Source organism: Poecilia reticulata, chromosome 9 (genome assembly GCF_904066995.2).
Source record: "Poecilia reticulata chromosome 9, P_reticulata-male-v2, whole genome shotgun sequence".
Taxonomy (NCBI): Eukaryota; Metazoa; Chordata; class Actinopteri; order Cyprinodontiformes; family Poeciliidae; genus Poecilia; species Poecilia reticulata.
This window is the reverse complement of record NC_088838.1, coordinates 15,668,883-15,690,442: the sequence shown is the minus strand read 5'-3', so window position 1 is coordinate 15,690,442 and position 21,560 is coordinate 15,668,883. Positions and strand designations below refer to the sequence as shown.

Sequence of the window (21,560 nt, the reverse complement as noted above, 5' to 3'; positions counted from 1 at the left end):
AAATTTCATCTTGCTCACTTCTTTTTCTACATTTCTTTGCCTTTTTTCCCTGCTAGCTCGGTGATGTATGTGGTCTCGACGGGTCTGTGCTGCACATCATTACATAGGCTGGCCTTTGGTTGGGAATGTCACAGATGACAGTGGAAAGGAACAGTTCTGTGGACTTTGGCCGTACACCGTCTGGTTAAGCTGTGTGCTCTGAAAAAAAGTGGGAACTCTGTGTGTGAGCTGTTGAATATTGTTTTTTCTTTCTCCCGATGAGCCTCCCGCCCTACTCCCCCTGCCACCAGGGATAGTGTTAAGAGATTTATAAGAGAGAGTTCCAGTGGATCAGAATCGTAAATTTCCTGATATGATTTCCCAAGTATCTAAAAGAGAAAGGAACGTGATTAATATTCTTTCCTGGCGCACGGAGAAACATACGTGCAAACCTGTGCCGATGGCCGAAATTTTTGTGGTGCATTGTTTGATGACAAAAGGGCAGATTCACATCAAAGAATGACTTAGTAAATTTCCTGTGAATTCAGTGTGCACACAAGAGCTGCTAAAAATACTCTGTATTGCAACTCAAAGCTCTCAAGCAGCATGGGGAGCGGTGGTGGCAGCAGCAGCAGTAGCAGTGCCGCAGATTGTGGCAGCCGACCGAGCGTAGGCTTCAGATGGATGTGAGCGTATGTGAGGCCACGACACAGAGCTACCTCTGTGCGTCTCGCCGGACTCTCGCAGAATGACTCGGCTATGTTGCAGTTGTGACAAAGATAAATTACAGTCGTTGGAAGACGTCTGTTTTTTTTTTTTTCCACCCTCCTTACTTTCTCCCTCTCTCTGTCTTTCCAGCTCTTTTAATTTTGTTGATACTGGCTCTATTCCAAATGTGTCCCACACCAAAAGAGGTAAAAATATCTTAGGTGTACAAGTTTGGCCCTTTAATACTTAAAGGTCAGGTACAGTTCTTTGAAATACGGTATACTTTCTTTCTCTTCACCCCCACGTTAATTAACCCCCAGGAAATTCTCTCAACTTATTCTCAAAAAAATCTGTGTGGTCAAAGAAATAACACTTAGTTGCACTGATTAAGTCTTTAATTCTACTTACTCAATTAGCAGCAATTAGATGGATTAGGATTGAAAGCAGCCAATTTTCCCCTGATCGGCCCGAGGCATGAACCTGATTGTGGTATACTGAAGATTTGAAAAAAAAAACTGGTTTCAAATCACAAACTTTTCCATTACACAAATTCTGCCGTGTGAAGTCCACTCAATCAGATCCCAAAGACCTTTTTTTCTTCAATGACTAACACGGCTCTGCTCCTCCATAACCTGCTACTTTGCACTGGGTAGCTGGCTGAAAGATGACTTCTATGCTTTTCCTTTTCTTTCAAATTTTTGGGGGGCATTAAATATTAAATATATGGTATGGAAACTGGTGCCACCCATCACTGTTACTATGATATAAATTTAGCAAAAGTTATTATTAGACGAGATTAGCTTGCCATAAGGATTTCATATCGGACCATAACTAAACGGCTACAAACAAGAGAGCTGAAGGGTTGGTAAAGAGAAATTGTTTTTTTTTCTACCATATGAACCAACCACATGTACTTTCATGCATTTTTTCTTAGAAAAAATGAGATAAAGATTAGTTATTTATTCATGAGCAATTGAACTCAAAACTACTGTAGCAACAGAGAAAAAAAAAAGGAAAAAACATCCTGCCGCACATTTTATTTTCTTTAATTCTTTGTCATCCTTAAAAAACTGTAATTGAAACCAATAAATCAATTGCGGCCAGAAAATGTCTTATCGGTAAAATTGTTCCCCAAAAAACCGTAGGATTTTCATTCTCAAGAACCATACAAACTAACGTATAAACAGTTTTGTTCTTATTTACATTTGACTTTATCATTTGAGTATTGATATTGAGGCTTTCAGTTAGATGTGTTTAAACAAAGAAACCCTACATCTCCTCTACTCTAAATATTTCTCTTTAACTTATCATTCACTCCCACTATTTTTGATTTTTTTTTTTTTTTTTACCTCCCAAGATTCTCACTGTCCAAATATTTCAGGGAGCTGGCCTCAAGTATGGTGAGGTGTCTCGAGCGTCTCGTTAGGTGGGCTGCAGCTGACGATATGATTGTGTGGTCAGCACTGCCGAGCGCAGACCACCCAGCAGGCAGCTGCTTTAATAATGACCAACAGTGCAAGCAGGAAACAGGAAACAGGATGAAGAAGGCAGGACATCCTGTTCATCTAGATCGGGGTGCTAAGGATGACATCACGAAGGCATCGCTCTTTCACGAAGTGCACCTGAGCAGAGGCCGAAGGTTTTGTTGCTCAACTCCTAACTAACCTCAAACGCGTCTGTTTGTGTCTGTTTTCATCAGCATCAGTCTTCTCAGTCTGCCTTATCAGCCCCTCGCATTGACACTGTTTTCCAGACTGCTCCATCATCCCAGACATCAAATCATTTTCTCTTCAGCGTGAGAAGAAAGAGGAGAAGGAAAAAACAACAACACGCTTTTTGATTTGAATATACACCAACAACAACCTCGCAAAACTAAGACAAAAAAAAAAAAGGCACAAACATTCTGATGCATAAACACGCGGAGACAAGACGCAAAGTCGAACACGCGCTTGCGCAGACACCCATATACACATACAGACAGACAAACACACAAAACACAGAACAGCAAACACAAAGCACAGCACAGCCAGAAGTCTACTTTATGCAGAAATATTCTAAAGTGTGTTTTACAATACAATTAAACATCAAAGGCTGATATATTCCTCTGTGATCTTTAACACCCCAGCGAACACACCCATACACCCCCACTCCCCCCAACCCATCCATCCACTTACAACATACAGAGAAAGTTGCTGAACGTCACTGCTAATTACTAGATAGAGACAGAAGAATCCTTTGGATTATTATGCAAAAACCAGGACATATTCAAATGTATGCATTCAACACATCCAAGAAGTGAATTGTTTATTTAGATTACTGACACTTCTTTAAGTTCATTTTGTGTGGCGTGATTTTAGGCTCCTATGAAGAAACGGCGACGAGGTTTGTGTGAGGCAAAGATCCATGTGGGGGGACATTCTGAACATTCTCAACATTTGAGACAAGGAGAGGAGAGTGTGTTAAAAATTAACAAATAAACACATGCTGAAGTTCAGCCGGACAGTTTTCCGCGCAATTATAAAACAATACAAAAACAAATGGAAACTGCAGAAGAACCATGTCTTGAGTATATGAAGAGAAAAAAAAAACACATGTGGTTGTAAGAACTTTCACTTGCTAACAAACAAAAATTAAAGACTTTCATTAGAAATTTAATTCAAGATATATATATATATATATATATATATATATATATATATATATATATATATATATATATATATATATATATATATATATATATATATAAAGAGACATATGTATCTTTATATATATGTGTATATATAAAGAGACAATTCTCAGTTGTTTCAGGTATTTTTCTCATGATCTAGAGTAAATATAATTCTCCACAATTGACTCTCATATTACCTTTTCATTTGAGCCAAAGGGCATGAAGTCCAATTACAGTTTCTCAATATCTCCCTCTAGATCTTGCCAGCCGGCAATCTGCAAATGAATGTTTAACTGTGCAAACTGTGCAAACTCCTTCCAAAATATTTGAAACCATTAGTGAAAAAAAAACTTTGAAGCACACCAAAAAGGGTGCTATTAAACTATTTGCTTTAACATAAATACATTTGATGTTTTCATTAAGAATGTTTTCACAGATCTGGTTTTCCATGATGAGGGAATCTTGAACTGAGCCTTTTGTGCTGTATTGAATGTCTCTGCTCAGAGCAGCATACATAGTGAGACTTCTTCTAAAACAGTATTTACAAGTTAACTTTCTCGTTATATTTCACTTTTCATAGACAGCAAATTAAACAAATGAAGATCTGTCCGGTCACTGCAGACTTTGCCAAAGTTTTATTTATTTATTTATTTTTTAAACACATGACAAAACCTTTCAAAAGCTGGAAATACAAAGTGTCCCTTCCCCTCACTTAACTAAAGCTCCGCTGAGCCCCTGGTGTACAGCAAAGTGCCCTAACAATCGGCTCAATGCCCCAGCCAATCAGAGGGACACGTGACCTTCTAATCCCTCTCTGTGAGAAGGGTAAGAGTGTATTGTCACTGTTGGTTTTGTGAATTGGTGTTCAAAATCCCAAATGATTTGTCAGGAGGTGGAAGGACTTAAGCTAAACAGGAGAAGCAACTGCAGCGCGGGCCAGATAGTGTGGGTGTCGATGCGTCCTCTGATGCAAAAAAGGGCGAGCGCGTGTGTGTGTCTGTGTGTGTAAGGGAAGGACAGACAGGGAACCTGGTTTCGTCTTTGCACTCGCGCGTGCTTGTTCGCAGCAGACGTCTGCATGTGTGTGTGTGTGAAGGGTCTCTGAGATTACAGAGCTTGGATGACAGGAGTCCTCTGTGTGTAATCGTAGGTCCACATGCGAGTGCTCACCTTCCTCTGAGCGGATTAACCTAACGCTTAATCCCAAGAGAGCAATAGGCCAGAGAGGCCACACAGAACAGCTTCATTGACAATGGTCAGGGGAGGGAAGGCCACGTGTAAGATCTTTGTGACTAAAGAGTGTATATTTTTGATAAGATTACAATTCACTAAAAAAGATGACAAACTTTGGTGGGACAAAATAAAAAAATGAGCAATTTAACCTGACCTTTTAAAATAGTATGCCTTTTAAATGCAGGATACTTTAAACAGAGAGTAAGTGCCTCTTCTGTTTTTGAATTCACGGCAAGAAACAACTGTGCACTGACTGAAGGTATGTAGTGCGCATTAGACAGAACCAATAAGCCGCTCCGACATGCTGCAAAATTTGTCATCTTAGAATATTCCCTTTCAGGGGTGATGTTTTACTTTTCTATAAGTTTGTCAGTCAGAGTAAAAAAAATTCTAAACTTCTGTAAAATTATTATTTTTTTGAAGAACAGTTTTCACACAGTATTTATTAAATTATATTGAGCATACAATTGCAGGTAAAATTCCCACCGTATTTCCACATGACGTTAAAATATAAGAAAATGTACTTAGATATCAACTTTTCTCACAGTCTTAGATTTAGACTTAGCAAGACATATTTCTGCATGGAGCCCGTACACTTCTAAAATGAAACAAAAAGTGCAGGGTACTTAATTCCACTCTGAGGTGGCAACCTGTGAAAGTTGGCACAAGTTAATTATATTGTCCTTATTAATCCTCTCACTGCAACAGCTTCAGTTGTGCCACAGGAGACTCAACTGTGTTCACCCTGTAAATATATCACACTCCTTGTAGTGGTAACAGTAAGTAGTCTCAATCACAAAGTCACAGAAAAGGAATTGTTCGCTCAGCCTGAACATCAGTAATGCTCTCCAAAAGGACTGATTTATAAAACTGTTCTGTGTGGCTCTGCATAAATTAACACCCAAGTAAGTCTATCAAACTGTGTCCTGCTGCAATACGAAAATCCTTTTGTTGTAATAAAATTATTTAAGGAGAGTTTCTAGCTCCATCATATTTGCACTTTTATCTTTTACCATGAATTGTGGCGTGGCATGCTCACACATGTATAAAAAGATATAAATATGCACAATACGCTGAAAATTTCAAGCCTACTTGGCAATTTTTCCACTTGGTCTAAAAGTTTATTTACTATTTTGTGACTTTCATATATATATATATATATATATATATATATATATATATATATATATATATATATACTACTGGCTATAGAATCTGCTAATTATATTATATAGTTGTGTATAATATTTAGGAACGCGCTTCATTTCACTTTATGTGGCTTTGTGCATGTGGACTCTACAAAGCTGCACAAGGTCACCACAACAGTAACATTAACAATGACATGAAAACTCATTTGGTCTCTTTCTAATAGAACATAACCAGCTATTTGATGTCACCTTGTAATGATAGTACAGAGTTGACACCGGCGGAGGTCACAACAAATCGATACGCGCAGTTAATACACTTTGTTGACGAGCTGCGCGCGTCAAAATAGAGCCGCTAACTTTCCCCTTAGAAATAAAGATATCTATATGTAAATGACGCTGCACTTCTTGGGTGAGTGAGTGCCAAGTGTTAACGCGGCGGGTACTTACTTTTGTTAGGTATGAAATCTTCTTCGGGGTGAGGAGAAAGAAACAACAAGCGGGTCCGCCGGTTGTTTGGCCCGGCTGTTTGACAGGAAGAGTGAAGCCGCTGCCTGATGGGGGGGGACGGAGTTCGCTGAGACGCACTTAAAATCCAGGAGCGCAACTTAGCAGAAGACGGCGCCGGGTAAGAAAAAAAAGTAACGTACAGTACGTGGTAGGAGTCTGTATAATATCAAACCAAACTACTCTCTCTCTCTTTCTCTCTCTCTCGCTCGCTCGCTCGCGCTCTCTCTCTCTCTCTCTCTCTCACTCTTACTCTGTGCTCTGTGTGTGCGTCTCCCCCCACCTTCTCTGTGATCGGACAGTATCTTCTCTGGAGGCGGTGAGGACGCTTCGCCTGTTCCCTCCAAGAGGTGCGGGTTAGAGGAGCGGGACTCGGTGTTAGAGGTGGAGGGAGGTGCCGGTGAAGTGCGGGATGTCTGGGAGCCTGACACTGGTGTTGAGAGCGCTGTTTCTGTCTTTCCCTCAAATCCAGACCGAATGTTTGCCTGAAACCTTTCTACTCTCCCACCCTGTGCGAGAAGCAATAATCATTTTTCCCCCCTTCTCCTTTTTTTTTTTTTTTTTGACTCCTGAAAGGGGGCGGTCTCACATTTCCCCACTCTACTTTAATGAACGAGGCATGGTTTCTTAATACTTTATTATCACGGCAGTCCCGATAGAGTGGACACACAATTAACTGCCCCGAGAGGACCACTAGAGGAAGATGATGGGCTGATGTCTAGTTTAACTAATGAACCAACAGAGAGCGCGTCTGCAGTCTATTTTTAAAAAGCCGCCGAAGTTGTAGTGTTCATTGTGGGAAACTTAGGTTTTTTTTAACTCCTTTCATCGGAAATCAACGATAATTTGCTAAACAGTGGAAAAAAAAGGTTTCTGGACTTGTATATGCCTATTAAATTAAAAGAATACTGTAAAGGTGTGTTGTTAATTATATTAGCCGTTATTTCAAATTAAACAATTGTTTACATTGCAGCATTACTTTGTAAATCAAGTAATATTCGTTAATTATATCAATAGATCCATCTGAAGTAAGTTTATAGTTTTGATGATAAATCATTCCTACATGTTTTAATTGTATGCAGACTCGGCTTAGCCAAATTCTCATTTATTATGCACTGTAAAAAATAAGTTTCGGAGGGTATTAAACCTTACCCACGAAAATCACCAGAAACTTGAATCAAGTGTGTTTTTTTATAAATGCAATGTTCAATAATGGTTTAGATAGGCTCTGTTGGAACAAGAATTTAAATGGGTATCCAGCTAGTTCAGTGATGGCGCTAATTCTGAAGTCAAAATTGTAATCCAGCCTCCACCCGGAAATAGTTGTTGCCTATACTTATCCATTGGTTTTCCGATAAAACATGTACATCTCTTCTCTTAAGAATAGGTTTTATAAGCTTGTAACATGTCAACAATACCATGTGATTTCACTAGTTAGGTAACAGTTATAATGCCTGAACAAACAAGATTAATATATTAATCTCAATAATGTTAGAATTTTTGAGCATGTACATTTCAAAAATTTTAATTTGACAACTTTATTGGCAAACTTACATAACTTGAACCCTAAAATGCTGATGGAAATCTACCCAAAGACAATATTTGACAACAGCTGGTTTTGTTAGTGCAGGGGGGAAAAAACCCATCTCTTTCTGGGACTTCAGAAGAAAAGTAAAGTTATGAACTAAATTATTTACTGTTTAACACAGAGTCTGAAAAGTCAAATCCTTTGGTATATCTTAAGGGAAATGATTCTCTTTGGATATAGAAAGACTGTCTACATTCTCAGATTTTCTTTCCATCTATCCAAGTCCTAGCTATTTCATGCAGATAAGCCCTCATAGACAGTGAGTAAGCATTGTGGAAAATACCAACTCTTTATCCACCCAGCCAAATGATTACCAAACATCCACTCTATTAGTGTCAATTAGAGCAGTACGTTTCCACTTGAGATAAGGCAGACAGTGCAGTGGCTTTGTGTAGAAATATGTATCCCATAGAATTTATTAAATACCTATTTATTATAATAGTAGTTTTATTATTCTCATTCAGTGGTGGTTGTATAGGAGAGGAAACAATAATGAATTTTGACCATATTTTTGGGTGAGAATATCAATTTTTGTTTGTTGCCACATAAAGGCTTTACACATCCAAACTGCATTAAAAAAAATAAAATAAATAACACATCATGACACAATACAGTTAAAGTTTCTGGTGATGTTTGACAAAAACATGCACTGTGCTGTTTTTTTACCCTTGTCTTAGATTGTCATAATGCCAAAAACAAACACTGTCTGTCGTGTATGGAATTATTCAGTGTCGCGCTGTCCAGTCTAGGTATAGATATTGAGCTAGAGCTGATCCAAGGCTGAGTTTAGCCTTCATCATTGATTGTCAACTGCAGTGTTCAGCAATAATATATTACAAGACATATTATGTGCCCACCTCCTAACAACTGGAGATGACCATAAGCAGACTACAAGTTTTTATGCTGACCCCAACACACATGTTTATAATACGAATATCCACTATATTTATGGTTGCTGGTTGGTTCAGTGTGTAATGTCGCCTGTAAAATATATCTGTGATACCCTGGTTTCGCTTGAGTTTAGTATTGTATTTTGCAGTATCAATTCACACTCTGAAATCTACACCAAACAGTTAAGTCCTTCCCCATGAGCCTAATGCACAAAATGTGAGTCCCTCTTTGCCTTTCTGTGGAGTGTAGGCTGCAATCTTGCCACCTAGTTAGTCAAGTTAGGAAATGTGGGGAGCAAGGGTTAATAAATAAATCAAGCTGGCTAATCTGTTTGACGGATGGACATTACAGCATGTAACTGAAGCCGCTGGTGTCTGATAACTCTGTGTGCCACCTTCACATCACATGACCCTTTAATCTTTAATAGCATTTCCTCTGGACCATGGTCCTCTATGATAATCAATAAGGAGTAGTCTGTTAGACACCCTGAGTTCATAATGTGAACATGTCAGATATCAATAGCAAGTGAAACAATGAGTACACAGTTTTCACAACCTCCGCAGACACTTTTTCTCCCCCTTCAGACCTCTGTTACGACTAGACACGATAAGGGATACATCAACGTGCATAGGTGTTTGGTTTTTTTTGTTGTTTTTTTTTTGGTTATACCACATTCAGCGTTCCTTCGTCTTCTGTCTTGCGTCCCCCTTGCTCTCTACGCTGTCTGCCAGCAGCTCATTGGAGGGGTCCTTTCTGCACTGCAATGCTTGAGGTTGTCATTTAACGGCACCTGGAAAGAGAAACAAAGTGCAGAGACATGACGAGAGGAAGTATGAACCTTCCAGTGAATCTGTGAATATATACTTTAAAATATTTTTCTCTTGAAATATAAATGTGTGTGTGTGTATATAATGACCACATGCAGGCGTCTGAATAAATTGGAGGCTATGGATTGAATACATTTGAATGGTGTAAAATCATTAAAACAATGTGATCGTTAGCTCATGCATATTCATATAAGGGCGCATAACTGTAAAACTACAATGAAGGCATACATCCAGCTTTATCAGTGCTCTTACTCTTAATGCAAAGCAGGGAAGACCGACTGCATATTTAATATTCAAGAACACCCTATATCCATGACCAAATCAAAATCTTATCGTACTGTGTATTTCAATATGTATTACATTTGCTATTGAGCTGAGATATCTGTAAAACTTGTGACACATATGTGGGTACAAACAGTTGTGGATTAAAGGGATAGTTTGATATTTTTTTAAGTGAGATTCTATTAAATAGTTATAAGCACTTAAAATCAATCCTGTAGTCAATAATTCTCTTGACATCTTCATACAGCACACATCAAGATTAGTTAGAAGTTACCAGCCTGCCCAAAAGGAGCCAAAGCCAATTAAATATTTATTGTCCAGAATCAAGTCTAATCTCAAACATGTCACTGTGTTTTATGCAAATGCTTTTTTTTTCTGAAAAATTTGATCTGTTGTCATATTTAATTTGCATTGAGCAGTTATTTACAGATAAGCCAATGATTATTTACATTAGAAGTGGAGTTTGATTTCCTTTGTGAAACACGTACTAAAAGGGGACATTCAAAACATTCCTGATTAATATAAGTCTGATAGAAAAGTAAAGCAGTGCAGGATCAAGATGAACTCAGAGATATTTTATTGATTTTTATACTATGTTGCCTTTCAGTCAAGTAGTTGCTCTTAGGGGATTGGGGGGAAACTTTATTTGGTCAGTTGCTAGTAAGTGTTTCACAAAGAAGGATCAATGGTAGCATACAGCCTCCCGGCTCCATTTCCCATGTCAGTCAGCAATTCAAACACGACAATAGTTTACAAGTTAATGAGATAGCATTTGCATAAACCTTCACGACCTTTTTAAGATTTAAGCTGGTTCAAGAGCTGTTTTAAGAAGTTTGGCCCCTCTCTAACTTTGTGTTACCTTTTACCTCAATGTCCATATAATCAGGATTCATATGAAATGACGACAATTAGAGAGGCATCTACTCCAAGTGAGATATTAATTCCTTATAATTTAACAAAACCTTGCCGAAAAAGTTCTGAATTATCCCTTTGAATTTTGTATATATGTCAAACTATTTTTAATGGCTGTTTTTTCCCACCTGAAACTTTCTTGGCCCAGATCATCCTTCCCTCCTACTCCTATAAGGCTGCGCTTAACATACAGAGGAGGGAGTGTGAGAGTGTGCTCAAGTGTGGGTTTGACAAGTCGCATCAAAGCCCGATGGGGGGAAAATAAAATTTGTTTTACAGTTTGCCAACACAATTATGCAATTACAATATGTCACAGCATGTACACGCACTCCTCAGGCCATCAGCTAAATGCAGTTTACTGTGAGGTTTGGCATGTAAAGAGAACAGGGGAAACTGCAACTGGATGTTAAGTCAAACACATAAGTGCGGTTTGCTGATATTGATCTTGCTTGGATTGTTTCTTAAGCCTCTCCTGGCAGTCACTTTACAGCCTGTGTCACACACAGATGCTCTGACACACACACACACACGCAAACACGCGCAGAGTGGTTCATCTAAAAATGCGTGTTTTTGGTAACAGAGAAACACGGAGAGAGGGAGGAGGAGAGAGGGAAAGGAATGCCTCTCTTCAAGCAAAAGATAAACACAAACACATTTCCAGGGCAAACAGGAACAGCCCGGGCTCAGTGCAATCTGTTGTCGATCACGCTCACGTGAAAATACAATCTGCCTGTCACAGTCGATGATGTTGTCAAGCACTCTGCCTCGCCGCTCCTGAGAATTAGCCGGCTATTACAGAGGCTCTGGGAGACGAGCGGAGTATTTGTTGTATGTCGGATATGTCTGAGGATGCTCCCAGCTTCACTTGGTATTTACAGGTTTCAGTCGCTGTTTCCTGCGCTCGTTTCCCTAATGAATTTTGGAGACGTTTGGTGTTTTGACAGTAGATTGATGCTACATGACGTGACGACCAAAGCCTTCACGGTGGGGACAAAAAGACCTGCAGGCCATTTTAACTCACAGGCTCAGCTGAGAAGCTATAGATTTCCCTTTTGCACATGGGTTTGAATTTTGTTGCATGCTTTCTTTCTTGCTTTTAGAAGACATAGGTGTCTGATAATATTTTTACAGTCAAGCGTCTGCATATTATTCAGTGTAAAAGCATGTGTAAAACAAATTGTTACTCCTAAAATTTTATTCTCGAGTTTTATGAAAATTTCTCATTTTTGCTTTAATATTTTCAATTTAATTATGTAGTTCTTGATTTTGTGCAGGGATGAAACACTTTTTAATTGAATTGTCTTTTGCCCATCCTGTTAAATTTAGCATACATATTCAGGACATGCTCAACCCAAACATCTGGAGAGATATCCCCACTTTAGGAGTCACGTCACACTTTGCAGAGGAGAGAGAATTCCTTTTCTCTGCTTTTTCTAATTTTGTTAGCTTGCAAAGCCTTGCATTTAATATGATTTCAAGCTCCTTATTAATAAGATTGATAAGAAAACTCAGAGGTTAACATCACCAGTAATTATGCTGCTAGAAATTCTACCACTGTAAATTATAATTAGAGGAGTAAAGGTGACAAAAATTTATTTTGATTCACTCAAATCATGGAAGCACACTTTGCTAATATAAAATGTAAGAAACAACAACATTTGTGATCAAATGATTTTCTTTTTTCTCCCTATTAAAAAAAAGCTAAAGAGATATTTTTCTATGAATGTGGGATTTATATTTAAATAAACTATGAATTTAATGTTCTATATTATTTTTTCTTTAAAAACAAAGAAGCAATATAGCTATGTTGTGTTGGTTAATTATTTTTTTTCTTTTTAACCACATGATAATTTACTTAACCAAACATGTATTATGAAAGTAAGTATTTTTTTTTGGTAAACAATTAGACATAATTGTTACCATGACTCCAGGACAAATAACAATAACCGATTGTTATCCATTTTCACAGAAAGCTCAAGGCATGTCATACTTTCACAGCATGATAACCTTGAGCAAAAAAACACCATAATTTTGAATCCTGTCACAAACAAAAAAATGCATAACATGCATTCTTGAAAAAAAAAAGACTTTATTAAAATGTACAATAAATTCCAGCTAATTTTAGTCGTAGTCCTGAGGTGATAATTACATAGAATATTACACCGTTTTGCCTTTCTGCCTTTCTGCTCTTTATACAGTAACACTGGGGAAGAAATTATCTAATTTTAGGTGATTATTTAGTTTTGCTTTCTGTTCCTGTAGCCAACCTGAAGTGAGCTGCATTACACGTTGCACATTTGCTACCAGGTACGGTTTTAAAACAGTAACATAACATCATGATAAGTGAGATAGCCAGAGCTCCAAGACTGTCCATGATTTAAACATTTCCAAAATATGCAAATTGTTTTCATTATAAGCAATAGAAAACTGTAGTTGTTGTCTTCATTCAGCCAGCTGACCACCAGTGCACAACAACATGAGAAAAAGAGGTTCGGCTCTGCAGGACCTAAAGCTCCTGAAGGTCTGGGAAACCTCTGGTTACTCTCGCAGTTTCTCTGGCTTCTCATTAAAAGGACCTAACCAAAAGAACGGCGTATCAGAAAATCTCAATGGCATCAAAACCTTAACTTATCTTAAATCTAGTCCATGCTTACTTTCCAAACAGACACAAACAACTGCATTACTCCAAGATGAATATATATTACAACTTTAACTTAAAAATAACGCATTTAGAGAATTTGAGGTGTTTCTTATTCAGCAAAAAAATGAACCCCCTAACAAAACTCCCCCTAAAAGTAAATTGTTTTTTATCTATTTTTATATGTCAGCAGAACCATAGACAGTCCCGCCAAACGTCGTAAAACCAAATGATGACAGATCCTGTAAAGAGTTCAAGTATAAACTTGAACACACTAACAACAAGGTCAGGAGGACTCCTAAGTGCAATGGCCACAAGGTAGGCTCTCTCCAAGCTGTGTCACGTGGGATTTGCATGTGTTGTATTTAACAAACAGTGTTCTGTCTGTACACCTTTTCTGCATTATGGATGAATCACAAGCTCAACAGCAAGCTCTGCTTTTGTTGCGCCCGGGGCTCCAGTTACAACATCAGAACAGCTCTTTGGTCCTGTGACCATGCAGACAGCCTCAGATGAAGCTCTGCCGGGTAAACTGTTGGTCAGGCCTGTTGCTTCCTCGCTTTTTTTTTTTTACACCGTCATATGAATGCATGTTTGTACATTCACACACCAAAACATCATTCTTACTTGACTCAAATAGTAGGAAATTGTCCTCTTAATTTTCTTAATTTTATTGAAATCATTAAGATTTCAATAAAATAAACACTTAACTTCTGGATATTTTGAAGAAAACTGAACAAAAAAAAAAAAAAACAGGTGGGAATTCATGTTTCATTAAACACCTGCAGAGTGACTACATATTGATTTGATTTCTAATCACGGCTCTTTAATTTCATATATAGCATTAATGTGCCTACTGTATGACAGGTGCCATCGGTGAACCATCTGTTACAGATTAAATACACACTCACACTGCAGTTAAGTGTGCAGCCTGTAGGGGAGGTCTGCTCCCTTCTCTAACAGAATGAAATATCTCAGTTTGGTGTTAACTTGGAGGTATCCCTCATGCAAAAATAAATCAGTAACTTAAACCATGCATCAATAGCTTTTTAGCAATGCAATTTAGTAGAATTATCATCTCTAGAAAAAAAGGTCATTTTAAATAGATTAAATACTTGTTGAAATTATCCTCCGTACTGCATTCTAATTATTTTCATTTTAATTTACTTGAATTTTTTTCATTCTAATCCCTGACACTGTTGTTTCTCTAACCTCTCTTTCTGTTCCTAAATCTTCTAACTGTCATGCTTTCAGTCTGCACATATCAAGGGCTAAGCACTCTTTTTGTCTCCTCTAGATTGCTTTGAGAGGGAGAAAAAAAAACTTACTTTCTGTTAATGATTTTTCCTCCGCTTTGAATGGTTGGGAAATAATTCGGTATGAGCCGCTCCAGAGCAGGCACAGTTATTTCATTGTTCTTGCTGCCCTTTCTCTAATTGTGCTTAGCAAGGGGAGATGCTGGCATTCCTTTTGGTTTTTTGGTCTCAATTCAAGGAGTGCCCACTAGTATTTCCTGAAGTTGTGTAAAAAAAACTGCACATGTCAAAGTGTAGGGAGTGCAGAAATGGGAGCGAGATTATATTTGCACAGATGGATGATTAGTTAAGATGCATAGTTATCCTATTGAAGTTTGTTTCAAAGTCTGATTTTCACACACACTAGACACTGACGATGTTCATTGTCCCTCACTCTTGTTCATATTGTGCTTTGAGACTTTATCAATAATGTAGTTCCTTACCTATTGACAAATGGCCAAGAAACATTGGTTTCCATTTCATTCTTCACCAATTACAACATTTGGCAGTGAGAATTTAGAGTTATTTATTGTATGGGTTTGCCTTCTGTGGATTGGATATGCTCTCACAATGACTGCGTATGATTGATATAATTTGGGACAGTGGGAGGGCCTCGTTTCTAACGTTGGTCGGTCATAATGTAACACGTAAATGCCAAGATCTAAGTTTACTCGGCTGAACATTTGCGTTTCAACGCTGTTTGTTGAAATGGTTCAAACTAACCCAGAGTATGTTTCAGTTTAAGTGGTAAGAGTTTAATTGGTAAGAACAAAAATAACCCATCACTAGGGGACAGTCTGTTATTTGAGCAACACAACTACAAATGTGAACATATGGGATTAGAGTAAAGTGCTCTTGAGGGCCCCCTGCTAGCATGGAGGACACAAACTCAATTATATCTTTGGCTAGCTCCGGACAAGAGCACTGTAACTGTGGATTTACCCTGCATCCATCTCAGCTTTTTCTGTTGGAGTGGAGTGATCTTTGAAGATTGACTCTGCCCTTGCTTCTGTGTCCATCAAAAACAGGATTGGTTCTAATTTTGACGGTTGGTTATGCAGAGGCAATGCACACAACGCTGCCATGCAGACGCAGTGTAAATGCTCTCATTGGCTATAGTGGGTGCACATTTACTGCAGAGTCTGTTCCTTGGCAGAGAAGAGACGCAGGCAGTGTAAATTCAGGGTTAGACTCTTGTTGCTAAAACTGCAGAACTAGCAGTTTTGTGATATTATTTCCTAGTAACTATTAAATGTAGTTTGTTTTAACCACACTGAAAACTGCTACCTTGCGATAGGCGTATGTGCACAACTTCAGATTTTTTAACAGTTTTCAGTGTATGTGTATGTTATGTTTTCCTATAAAATATTCATATCTGACTCAGTTTACAGAACCAAAGAAACATTGTAGCCACATTAAACTAGTAATTAGATAGAAGTTGTGCACTGAGTAACATTTATTCAATGGACAACAGTGTTCAGAAATCTGCCTGGCATAGCAAGCAAGACTCTCTAGCAAGACTCTCTAGTAAGACTCTCTAGTGAGAACTTTCCCGTTTTTAAAAAATGACACAGGTAACATTCATGGCACTATAAATAAACTTAAAAAAAATCAGATTTATCACTTTGAGAAACTTTTCAAAAATGTGTCCTGCAAACTAGAACACAGGCATGAAAAGGAGACAACTTGTTTAAGTATTCATTTTTCACTATTCATGGTCTGTCTTTCCTCCTTTTATTATTTCTCTGTGCCACAGAAAGGTCTCTAGTTTTCACCGTTTCAAAATCCTTACACAACTCACAATGACTTGGCATATGTTCTTCCTGCAGCTGTTGAGCTCTGCCAATTCTACGGACAATTAAAGATCATTTGGTGTGGATACGCAATTTCTCCCACACTCCTAACAAGCACCCGATAACATCTCGCAGTGAGAGAAAAGGGAGCGCAGAGGAATAAATGTATCTAAATGAGGAATCCCCAGCTCATGTGTGCGATTGTGGGGCCTATAGCGGCCACGGGCTCCGGCTTGTGCTACACGGTGGAGCTTGGCAGACGAGCGGCACCGTCTAAAGCTCTTTGTGCCTTCAGGATCACCCTCGACTCATTCTTATTCATACATGATCAGAGGGGAAGCAGGCAGTTGAGATTAGCCGCAGATCAAAAGAGCCGCCTAGCTCCAGCGCTTGTGTTTTGTAGATCCAGGCGGCCCCAGCACACAAGCAATGCATCGCGGCAGCGGAGCATCATACTGTTTTCTGGCCTCAGCACCGCTCAGCGGGGCTAGAAGGAAAAGGAGTTATCATACAGGAGGACATAACGCTGCTGGAAATCTCCCAGAGTTAAATAACAAAGGGAAGAGCAAATAAAAAAAAGCCATAATGTGAGCAAAATTACTCACCGCTTCTGTAAGCCATTAAAGCATCACAACACCGTGCTTTCCACGCCACTGCTATCAAAACTGCTCCCATATGTGCAATAGGTCATGGTACAGTTGTAATTTGTTTAAAATTGAATGACTGACTGAATTAAATGAAATACACTTTTTCCAATGACGAAAACATTGTAACCACAAAGCGACTACATTAACTTCGTCTATAACATAATAAACTGAAACAGCAAATTAAGCAACTATTCACACATTCACTTTCTTGCAATTAAATTAGTGTGAGTCGAAAACAGATATAACATCAAATTTCTTTAGGAATTTAACTGAATTACATTTGGTGAGCATACCAAATAATAATAATTGGATACACACTTTATATCACTCGTCCGTCCGCTACTAATAAAAATAAATACGCACCCTGGCTCAAGTTTCCATCTTGCTACATCAACTAAAAACAAGAATTAAACCAATTGCAGAGCTTGAAAGCAAACTGACGGGATGAGGTGACTTTCAAAGGCAAAAAGGCAACAGTGTGAGAGCACACACCACCCTACAGAGAAAGAAAACAACACGTTTCCTCAACTCTGGTGACCATCAAAGCCAGGGAATTCAGAGCCGGTAAAGCTAATATGTGAGGGCTAAGCAGTTCCCGTAAACTGGGTCAAAGTTTCGAAGGTTCTAAATTTTGGGGAATTAGTGGTTCTCCACGAGGAAAGCAAATGAGACAATAATATACTGCGAGTTCTACTTGTATGAGTTGGCAAAATTAGTTTGGTTTGGTGAAATAAGGAGAATGAAACAGTTTTAAAGCTGACAAAACTAAGTGAATTAATGTTTTTGTTCCTCTCACTAACTTTTCAAAGTCTTATGCAAAATACATATTTGGCACTAAACAAAAAAAACGAAGAAAAAGATTGGAGACTTCTGTTTTGTGTGGTCATTTGCAAAAAACTACATATATGAAAATAGCTTAAAGTTCCTAAGTGAAACTTTCTCCAAATTACTGTTTCCACCTTAGTTGAAACCGACTGTTTTTCTTCTCTGTCAGTCTGGTGAGATAAAATCTACTTTAGTTTTGGAATAAAATGAAAAAAAAACATCTTAAGAAATTACAGAACTTTTTCAGCAGAGTTGAACCAATATCAAAATCACAGCTTAATCGGTTACACATGTTTTGAATCAGTCTGCCATGTATGGCCTAACATCCTGGAGGGTACAGGCTTTTCCACTGACAGAATGACATTCGGACAAGATGGGGGGGGGGAAAGGGAAGGAATAGGTTGTTCTGTGAAAACTCACCCGTGCCTTTTCTCTGCTTCCCCAGGAAGTTACACCCTGCAGAACCAGCTGAGGCCCAAATGTTTAAAAAAAAGGAGAGAAAACCTGTTAAAAAACCTAAACAACAAAAAAGATAGTAAAAAATATAATTACAAAACAAAAAAGAGAGAGAGAAATTAGTTTAAGTTCGATGTCCCGCATGAATTAAAGCCAGACCAGCTGGCTTTGAAAAGAAACCCCTATTTGGGTTGTGTGTTTGCCCTCGATCTCTGCCTGGACTGAAATCAGGTCTGCTTCTTTCCGACCACCCTGTGCCACTGTCCCAGCTAAGAGCACCTGCCCCTATCAGTCTTGCATAAATTTAGCCTTCCGACGGATCAGTGTCACTTGTCGGCACTGGCATATGTGCCCTCCCAAGAATGCTGCAACCTTCACACTGGCAAAAAAAAGACTACCTTTGTCCCTTCACATGCAAAAACTCATGCCTGCATGTGCGACTCCGTAAACAAAGCTCCTAATTTTAAAGATAAGTATGCGTGCTTCATGCTTCTTACAGAAAATCTCTGCATCCTGTGAGCAAGCATGCTATGTAGATATATATAATAAGTAAAATAACTTGTCTGAATGTGAGTAAATATTAAAGTAAACATTTTATTTGTGTGTCAAATATGATGATCTAGGATGTTCCTGCTCCAGAACAGGATAAAAATAAATACATTTGGATGTGACAAATAATCCTGCCCCTTTCACAACCGGAGTCAGTGTACTCTACGTGAATCATAAATAAATTAACCACTGGAAGAAATTACTGAGCATTGATAGCATCTTGACAAATATCAAAATACCAGGTGCACTGGTATACACCTATAATTTAGTAATTATAAGCTCATTTATCTGAGTATATCCATGACTAAAATCCGCCCACACTCCTGCTTTTTCTAAGCACCATAATGCTCATAAAATGTTGTTTTGTCATTACTGCCAGATAAAAATCGTGTTTCCTTCCAAAGAAAAACTTCGGTTTCCCTAAGCTGCTGGCATCGTGACTTTAAGCCATTTTTCCCTCCTAATGACACATTCAGTACAGTGCAAGAATCAGCAGGCTTAAATTATAACATCTTCTGTGCACATTTGTGTGCTAGCTAAAATTTGTGTGGGGGTGGCACGGAGGTAATTGTAATTTTATCAAATAATTTCCAGTCACGCTCAAGTTATCTGTTGCCAAAATCTCATGTACAAAATGACACAGTACAACTAAATTAGCATGTCATATGTCCCTCTTAAATAGGTTGACTGTCTTAAGTGGAGATTGATGATATTAAGGAAAGATGAGCAGAATATAGATTAGTATTTTCCCAGAACATATCCAAAAGTGTTGATCTAGAATGAGAGCGAGTGAAGCAGTGGCCACAGGATGATCGGTATTCACACTTGACAGTGGAATATTGTTTGTATTGATCCACTTGTATTGCTTACATGTTTCTGGGCAAAGATAATAAACTAATCAGTTTTTTTAGGCCAATTTCTATTACCATTACTACCTTTACTCCTGCAGCATGCACTAGCCAGTTCATGTTTGCCCTTTCTGGTATTTTTGTGACCTCATGCTGGACAGGAATTGAGTAATTTTTTGGACAGGAATTGGGTGGGAAGTGGATCGATTTTCACAGTTTATTTAATCTTGCTAGGCGTAAAAAAGGAGGATTTTGATGTGCTGATGAGACAAAGTAACAGAAATGTTGTTTGTGTAGTGGTTATCCACTTTGAGGAATAACAATGCATAACCTGAAATAAAATGATCTATGCCAGAATAGAATCAACTTTAATAACATGTAGGAAAGATAACATGTGTCGATGTGATTGGCTGATTTCTAAAGGAGGAGCTGACTGGACTGACTGAGTGAGGATGCACAGAGTTCAGTGGGCAAAAACATCAAACCTTGTTGCTGCATGGTTTTGGAGTAATGTCATAGATGACTGACCGCTGTTTGAATCTTTTAACATTTGAGAGAAGAAAGTGATTCATCAAAACCCTTTTGTCGAGAGAAGCGTATTTCTGTGTCATTGTAAATTTCTTCACAGCATCTCCCTTATTGCTAAAACCCTGGTGCTTTGCATAGGTTGCGTGCGTTCTGTTATCAAAATCAGATGACCTCTAAGAGACAAAATAATAATAATAATAATAATAATAATAATAATAATAATAATAATAATAATAATAATAATAATAATAATAATAATAATACAATTATAGAAACTCCAGCTGTTGGACCTTAATTTAATACTACCAGTTCATTCATCTTTCAAAGATTGGGAGGATGACCTGAAAAAAAGGACCTCCAATGACCTTTACTAGCATATTCAGCAACATCATCAACTTCATTGCTGCTGAAGGAGAGGCTATAAATAGTCACAAATGCTTACTATTTTCTGAGAACTAAGGGTGGTTGTGTTGTTTTATAGGAGGTCAGGAACAACCTTGTGTACCTCAAGCCACAAGCAGAGCCTGATCAGAGGTTTAAAACCACATGTCACCGGTCTTAGATAATTGTCAAGGGAAATACAGAGTCAAACATTTCAAACAGCAATAGCCAAACAAAACAAAATTGGCTTGTGAAAAATGTTCATAATTACATTAATCATAAAAACAATATATTCAAAATAAAGTATGTAAAGCATGTTAATAGATTCAATAAACACAACTTCTTAGTACTTCAAAAATTCAAGCTTCATTACTTCAACTTTTAATTCATAAGGAGTTGTTAGGTGTGAACAGAATGTGAGTCACTGCTTAGTTTGTATGCATGTCGGTTAATTTCCATTATTTGTTCATTTTACCTAGAAATAAATGCTACTGGAACAAAATGTGAACACCGTATGGCAGTTTTAAAGGTCTGAGGTGATTTTATGTATTTTTTTTAATTTTCATATATTTTACCAAACAATGCAATTGCCCCTTTTTTGGTGTTAACAAAATAGCTGAACATAATTTTCAATGAAAGAGTAAAGAAGAAAATGTTTGTCCACTGTCTATAAATGCTTCTGAAAATGGTTGGTTTATTGGTTGCATGTGTAAATATATGTTCGTGATAGTGGTGCAACCCCTTTGATATTCTAAATCCAAAATCTCAATTAAACAATGCTATACTGAGCATATTCAGAAGTCTATCTGCTGCGGCTGCATGTTCAGCAACAACTGTGATTTACATATGGCCTTGAC

At 38.0% G+C, this 21,560-nt stretch overlaps 1 protein-coding gene across 24 annotated transcripts in view; it reads right to left on the bottom strand.

The window, feature by feature from the left end:
• The window catches only part of mef2cb (myocyte enhancer factor 2cb), a 90,834-nt gene extending 72,178 nt beyond the window's left edge, over nucleotides 1-18,656 (bottom strand). For 5 of the 24 annotated variants that reach the window (XM_017306732.2, XM_081610605.1, XM_081610606.1 and 2 more), the window contains exons 1-2: nucleotides 18,362-18,654; nucleotides 9,392-9,512 (exon numbers count right to left, since the gene is read on the bottom strand). The gene's annotated coding sequence lies outside the window, so the exon portion shown is untranslated. Of the gene's footprint in view, nucleotides 1-6,186; nucleotides 6,473-6,526; nucleotides 6,663-9,391; nucleotides 9,513-18,361 lie in introns of those variants that run through there. The other 19 variants (XM_008418899.3, XM_081610609.1, XM_017306736.2 and 16 more) reach the window with 8 other exon arrangements.
• Between the last annotated feature and the right edge of the window lie 2,904 nt (nucleotides 18,657-21,560).